General features: G+C 69.2%; 1 non-coding gene across 1 annotated transcript; it reads right to left on the bottom strand.

Annotated features, from left to right (window-relative positions):
* Window positions 1–3,094: 3,094 nt before the first annotated feature.
* Window positions 3,095–3,213, bottom strand: LOC135979221 (5S ribosomal RNA). The gene has a single exon (XR_010596546.1). It is a non-coding gene; the product is annotated as a 5S ribosomal RNA (ribosomal RNA).
* Window positions 3,214–7,500: the final 4,287 nt, after the last annotated feature.

The following is a 7,500-nucleotide window of genomic DNA, read 5'->3' on the forward strand; positions in this document are numbered from 1 at the left end:
CCGGGGGCCAGGCTTAATCGTCGTCCCCCCGGGCGCTCCAGGGGGAAAAGCTTAATAGTCCTCCCCCGAGGATAGGCTTAATAGGCGTCCCCCGGCCAGTCCGGGGGAGGCTTAATAGTCCTTCCAGGGGAGGCTTAATAGTCATCCCCCGGGCAGTCCGCGGGAGGCTTAATAGTCGTCCCCCGAGTGCTCCGGGGGGGGCAGGCTTAATAGTCGTTCCCCAGGCAGTCCGGGAGAGGCTTAAGAGTCATCCCCCGACAGTGTGGGTGTGGGTGTGGGCGGGGGGGAGGCTTAGCAGTCGTCCCCAGGGCGGTCCGGGGGTGGGGGGAGGCCTCAGAGTCGTCCCTCCGAGAGCCGTGTCGGCGGCGGTGGCGGGTGTCAGGCTTTACATCCAGCCTCCGGAGGGTGAGCGTCCTCGGACGCGATGCAGCCGCCGCAGAGAGGCAGCCTCCGAGGCAGGGAGCGGAGCACCGAGGCTGGGGAGTGGGGAGCAGGAGCCGGGGGGGGGGAGGTGGGGGGCGTTCAGGACAACAGGTCAACCCCCGGGAAGCGGCTGTCAAATGTTCAAAGTCCCCACTCGGCCACCAGGTCAAGCCCCGGGAAGCGGCTGTAAAATGTTCAAAGTCCCCCCCGGGACAACAGGTCAAGCCCTGGGAGGCGGCTGTCAAATGTTCAAAGTCCCCACCGGGACAACAGGTCAAGCCCTGGGAGGCGGCTGTCAAATGTTCAAAGTCCCCACCGGGACAACAGGTCAACCCCCGGGAAGCGGCTGTCAAATTTTCAAAGTCCCCGTTCGGCCACCAGGTCAACCCGCTGAATCTACTGGGTTGACCTGGCGGCCGGTTTGCTTTCCGGCCACCAGGTCAACCCATTGGATTCGACGGGTTGACCTGGCGACCGGTTTGCTTTCCGGCCACCAGGTCAACCCATTGGATTCGACGGGTTGACCTGGTGGCCGGTTTGCTTTCCGGACCGGATGTCACCCCACTCCCAGGGCAGCGCGGCAGTGGTGCTGAGGACCGCAGAGGGGGGGCTTAATAGTCGAGAGGGAGCAGGTCCGGGGGAGGCTTAATAGTCGTCCCCCGAGGACTCCGGGGGCCAGGCTTAATAGTCGTCCCCCCCCCCCCCCCCCCGGGCGCTCCAGGGGGGAAAGCTTAATAGTCCTCCCCCGAGGACTCCGGGGGCAGGCTTAACAGTCGTCCGCCCCGGGCGCTCCAGCGGGAAAGCTTAATAGTCCTCCCCTGACAGTGTGTGTGTGTGTGGGAGGGAGGCTTAGCAGTCTTGCCCCGGGTGGTCCGGTGGGGGAGGCTTAGCAGTCATCCCCCGAGGACTCCGGGGGCAGGCTTAATAGTGGTTCCAGGGGAGGCTTAATAGTCTTCCCCCGGGCAGTCCGGGAGAGGCTTAATCGTCATCCCCCGACAGTGTGTGTGTGTGTGTGTGGGGGGGAGGCTTAGCAGTCTTCCCCCAGGCTGGGTGGGGGCCTGGCGGGAGGCGTCGCAGTCTTCCCCCGGGCGGTCCGGTGGGGGAGGCTTAGCAGTCGTCCCCAGGGCGGTCCGGGGGTGGGGTGGGGTGGGGGGCCTCACAGTCGTCCCTCGGAGAGCCGGGTCGGCGGCAGTGGTGGGTTTACGTCCAGCCTCCGGAGGGTGCGCGTCCTCGGAGGCGATGCAGGCGCCGCAGAGAGGCAGCCTCCGAGGCAGGGAGCGGAGCACCGAGGCTGGGGAGAGGGGAGCAGGAGCCGGGGGCTGGGGGTGGGGGTGGGGGGCGTTCAGGACAACCGGTCAAGCCCCGGGAAGCAGCTGTCAAATGTTCCAAGTCCCCACTCGGCCACCAGGTCCACCCCAGTCTAGCAATGGGGTTGACCTGGCTGACGGCCGGTTAGTATCAAGGTAAACTCACCGTCGTCCACAGGAGGGCAGCTCTCAGGCCGGCCGGCTGCGGCTGACTCTGGGGCGGCGCCCGGTCCCGGCAGCGAGGGGCGGGGGGCGCGGAGCGAGACGGGGCTAACCGGGGGGGGGGGGGCGCCTCCTGCGACTTTGGGGGCCGCGGGTCGTCAGTGGCGTGCAGGCCGGGCCTCTCCCGGGGGATTCGGGGGGGCGGTCCTGCGGGCCGGGCGCAGGGGGCTCGGGCGAGCCCGGGCCGGTCCGCCCCGGGGCCGGGGTCTCCGCCTGCGGCTCAGGGGGGCGCGGGTCGTCGGGGGAGGAAGCCCGGGGGAGCTGCACACCGGCCCGCCAGGCCAGGCCTGGCCTGGATGGCCGCGGGGGGATTCGGGGCGGTCCCGCGGGCCGGGGGCCGGGCGCAGGGGAGGCGGGGGGTCCGAGCGAGTCCGTCCCGGGCCCGGGGCCTCCCCCTGCGGCTTTGGGGTCCGTGGGTCCCCGCTGGCGGAAGCCACTGGGAGCTGGACACCCGCCGTCCGTCCCGCCTGGCCAGGCCTGGCCTGGGTGGCCGCGGGGGGATTCGGGGCGGTCCCGCGGGCCGGCGGCCGGGCGCAGGGGAGGCGGGGGGTCCGAGCGAGTCGGTCCCGGGCCTGGGGTCTCCCCCTGCGGCTTTGGGGTCCGTGGGTCCCCGCTGGAGGAAGCCGCTGGGCGCTGGACACCCGCCGTCCGTCCCGCCTGGCCAGGCCTGGCCTGGGTGGCCGCGGGGGGATTCGGGGCGGTCCCGCGGGCCGGCGGCCGGGCGCAGGGGGTCCGAGCGAGTCCGTCCCAGGCCCGGGGCCTCCCCCTGCGGCTTTGGGGTCCGTGGGTCCCCGCTGGAGGAAGCCGCTGGGCGCTGGACACCCGCCGTCCGTCCCGCCTGGCCAGGCCTGGCCTGGGTGGCCGCGGGGGGGGATTCGGGGCGGACCTGCGGGCCGGCGGCCGGGAGGGTCCGGGCCAGTCCGCCCCATGCCCGGCGTCTCCCCCAGCGGCTTCGGTGGCCCCGGGGGGGGTCCTCCGCGGAGGAAGCCGGGTGGGTGGGGAGCCGGACCCCAGGCGCCCAGACCCGTGACCTGCGGCCGCGACCTCCGACTCGGCAGGAGCGACGAGGGGCTTTCCGGCCCGTCCCCCCCTCTCCTTCCCCCCCAGAAAAGGAGAGAGAGCTGACTCGGACCGGGAAAAGCTGCCTACGGCACCTGGGATTCCCAGGCGGTCACCCATCCAAGTACTAGCCAGGCCCGGGACGGTTTACCTTCCGAGATCGGACGGGATCGGGGGCGTTCGGTCCGGTATGGCCGTAGGCACCCGGCCCCGCGCCTCCTCGCCCGCTTTCCCCTGCCGACGCCCGGGCCTGCCGCACGGTGAGCCCCGGTCGGACTGCCCCCCCCCCTGCGGCAGGGCCCCCGTCTCTCGCGGGCCCGGTCCTTTTTTCCTTTTCGAGCTCCGGGGCCCGGGCTGGCCGCCAGAGCCCCTCCGCCCGCCCTCCCCGGCGTCGGGGAAAATACTGTCCCGGACTTCCAGTGCGCCCGATCCTGTCAGCCGGGGGGTGGGGAGGGGCAGTCCCTCGCTGCGGCCGGGGAGGGTGAGCCCAGGGCGGCTTGCCTGCCGTGCGAGGCCCCTCTCGGCCACCAGGTCAACCCCGAGTCGAAAGGGCTGAAAAATTTTCAGAGTCCCCTCCCGGGCACCAGGTCAACCCGTGGAATCGGACGGGTTCACCTGCTGGCCGGTTCGCTTCCCGGCCACCAGGTCAACCCCTAGGTTGCCGACCGGCCTACCCAGTGGCCGGTTTGCTTTCCGGCCACCAGGTCAACCCCTAGGGGTTTTAACGGGGGCACGCCCGGTGGCCTCTTTCCCGTCCGGTCACCAGGTCAACCCGGATCTCCCTCCTTCCCTGGGCGTCCCCTCCTCGGAGGCGTCAGGTTCCATTTCCCCCCCCCCCCCCCAGACTTCCAGGGGCCCGATCCAGTCGGCCGGGAGGCAGTCCCTCGCTGCGGCCGGGGAGGGTGAGCCCAGGGCGGCCTGGTCCATGTCTCTAGTGGGCCCGATCCTTTTTTTTTTTTTCGAGCTCCGGGGCCAGGCCCGCCCGGGCAGCCCTCCTCGGAGGCGTGGGGCGATTCCCCCCCCCCCCCAGACTTCCAGGGGCCCGATCCTGTCGGCCGGGAGGCAGTCCCTCGCTGCGGCCGGGGAGGGTCAGCCCAGGGCGGCTTGCCTGCCGTGCGAGTCCCCTCTCGGCCACCAGGTCAACCGCGAGTCGAAAGGGCTGAAAAATTTTCAGAGTCCCCTCCCGGGCACCAGGTCAACCCGTGGAATCGAACGGGTTCACCTGCTGGCCGGTTCGCTTCCCGGCCACCAGGTCAACCCGTGGAATCGGACGGGTTCACCGGCTGGCCGGTTCGCTTTCCGGCCACCAGGTCAACCCCTAGGTTTTAAGGGGGGGACGCCCGGTGGCCTCTTTCCCGTCCGGTCACCAGGTCAACCCGGATCTCCCTCCTTCCCTGGGCGCCCCCTCCTCGGAGGCGTCAGGTTCCATTCTTTTTTCCAGACTTCCAGGGGCCCGATCCAGTCGGCCGGGTGGCAGTCCCTCGCTGCGGCCGGGGAGGGTGAGCCCAGGGCGGCTTGCCTGCCGTGCGAGTCCCCTCTCGGCCACCAGGTCAACCCCGAGTCGAAAGGGCTGAAAAATTTTCAGAGTCCCCTCCCGGGCACCAGGTCAACCCGTGGAATCGAACGGGTTCACCTGCTGGCCGGTTCGCTTCCCGGCCACCAGGTCAACCCGTGGAATCGGACGGGTTCACCGGCTGGCCGGTTCGCTTTCCGGCCACCAGGTCAACCCCTAGGTTTTAAGGGGGGGGGGACGCCCGGTGGCCTCTTTCCCGTCCGGTCAGCAGGTCAACCCGGATCTCCCTCCTTCCCTGGGTGCCCCCTCCTCGGAGGCGTCAGGTTCCATTCTTTTTTCCAGACTTCCAGGGGCCCGATCCAGTCGGCCGGGTGGCAGTCCCTCGCTGCGGCCGGGGAGGGTGAGCCCAGGGCGGCTTGCCTGCCGTGCGAGTCCCCTCTCGGCCACCAGGTCAACCCCGAGTCGAAAGGGCTGAAAAATTTTCAGAGTCCCCTCCCGGGCACCAGGTCAACCCGTGGAATCGAACGGGTTCACCTGCTGGCCGGTTCGCTTCCCGGGCACCAGGTCAACCCGTGGAATCGAACGGGTTCACCTGCTGGCCGGTTCGCTTCCCGGGCACCAGGTCAACCCGTGGAATCGAACGGGTTCACCTGCTGGCCGGTTCGCTTCCCGGGCACCAGGTCAACCCGTGGAATCGAACGGGTTCACCTGCTGGCCGGTTCGCTTTCCGGCCACCAGGTCAACCCCTAGGTTTTAAGGGGGGGGGGACGCCCGGTGGCCTCTTTCCCGTCCGGTCAGCAGGTCAACCCGGATCTCCCTCCTTCCCTGGGCGCCCCCTCCTCGGAGGCGTCAGGTTCCATTCTTTTTTCCAGACTTCCAGGGGCCCGATCCAGTCGACCGGGAGGCAGTCCCTCGCTGCGGCCGGGGAGGGTGAGCCCAGGGCGGCTTGCCTGCCGTGCGAGTCCCCTCTCGGCCACCAGGTCAACCCCGAGTCGAAAGGGCTGAAAAATTTTCAGAGTCCCCTCCCGGGCACCAGGTCAACCCGTGGAATCGAACGGGTTCACCTGCTGGCCGGTTCGCTTCCCGGGCACCAGGTCAACCCGTGGAATCGAACGGGTTCACCTGCTGGCCGGTTCGCTTCCCGGGCACCAGGTCAACCCGTGGAATCGAACGGGTTCACCTGCTGGCCGGTTCGCTTTCCGGCCACCAGGTCAACCCCTAGGTTTTAAGGGGGGGGACGCCCGGTGGCCTCTTTCCCGTCCGGTCAGCAGGTCAACCCGGATCTCCCTCCTTCCCTGGGCGCCCCCTCCTCGGAGGCGTCAGGTTCCATTCTTTTTTCCAGACTTCCAGGGGCCCGATCCAGTCGGCCGGGTGGCAGTCCCTCGCTGCGGCCGGGGAGGGTGAGCCCAGGGCGGCTTGCCTGCCGTGCGAGTCCCCTCTCGGCCACCAGGTCAACCCCGAGTCGAAAGGGCTGAAAAATTTTCAGAGTCCCCTCCCGGGCACCAGGTCAACCCGTGGAATCGAACGGGTTCACCTGCTGGCCGGTTCGCTTCCCGGGCACCAGGTCAACCCGTGGAATCGAACGGGTTCACCTGCTGGCCGGTTCGCTTCCCGGGCACCAGGTCAACCCGTGGAATCGAACGGGTTCACCTGCTGGCCGGTTCGCTTCCCGGGCACCAGGTCAACCCGTGGAATCGAAAGGGTTCACCTGCTGGCCGGTTCGCTTTCCGGCCACCAGGTCAACCCCTAGGTTTTAAGGGGGGGGACGCCCGGTGGCCTCTTTCCCGTCCGGTCAGCAGGTCAACCCGGATCTCCCTCCTTCCCTGGGCGCCCCCTCCTCGGAGGCGTCAGGTTCCATTCTTCTTTTTCCAGACTTCCAGGGGCCCGATCCAGTCGACCGGGAGGCAGTCCCTCGCTGCGGCCGGGGAAGGTGAGCCCAGGGCGGCCTGGTCCATGTCTCTAGTGGGCCCGATCCTTTTTTTTTTTCCGAGCTCCGGGGCCAGGCCCGCCCGGGCAGCCCTCCTCGGGGGCGTGGGGCGATTTCCCCCCCCCCCACCCCCAGACTTCCAGGGGCCCGATCCTGTCGGCCGGGAGGCAGTCCCTCGCTGCGGCCGGGGAGGGTCAGCCCAGGGCGGCCTGCTTGGCGGCCGGGTCCATGTCTCTAGTGGGCCCGATCCTTTTTTTCCCTTTTCCGGCTCCGGGGCCCGGGGTGCCCGGGTAGCCCTCCGCGGTGGCGTCGGCCAATTTTTTTTAAAATCAGACTTCCGTGGGCCCGATCCTGACGGCCGGGAGGCAGTCCCTCGCCGCGTCCGGGGACGGCGAGACGCTCGGCCACCGGGTCAACCCGGAGGAAGCGGGCTGGGGGAAGAAAAAAAAAAAAAAAGTTTTCCAAGTCCGAAAAATTTTCAAAGTCCCCTCTCGGCCACCAGGTCAACCCCTTTGGAGCGAATGGGTTGACCTGACGGCCGGTCGTCTCGCGGATGTCCGGAAGGGGTCGCCCCACGCCGTCTCGGCCGACCGAGGGAACCACGAGGTGGCGCCCAGTTCCAGTTTCGTACCGCCGAAGGCGGGGCTTTGGCTTTTTCGACCTGCCTTTCGAGGATTGTGTGAGGAGATTTCTGAGGACAGGTTTTTCAGAGCCTGTGAGAACCGGAGCTCAGCCTAGGGGATCAATCCGAGTATTGTACCCGACCCTGCCCGGCGTGGGAGGGGGGGAGCGGGCCCGTTTGAGGGCGGAGGCCAGCACCCGGCCCTCCGCCGAGACGGCCCGCTTTGCCCGGCTCTTAGCTCACGGGCCCCGCAGCGGCCGTGGAGCCGAGCTCCGAGTGTCGGCGCCCCCCGGAGGGAGGGGGGGCCCGCTCCTCTCGCGCCCGCCGATCGATGTGGCGCTGACGTTCGCGACGGGAAGGGCCCTTCGCGGGCCGGCACCCCAACCGCGGGGCCGTCCGGTGTTCAGGCGGATGGGGACCCTCTTCC

This window comes from Chrysemys picta, unplaced genomic scaffold (genome assembly GCF_011386835.1).
Source record: "Chrysemys picta bellii isolate R12L10 unplaced genomic scaffold, ASM1138683v2 scaf723, whole genome shotgun sequence".
NCBI classification, from domain to species: domain Eukaryota; kingdom Metazoa; phylum Chordata; order Testudines; family Emydidae; genus Chrysemys; species Chrysemys picta.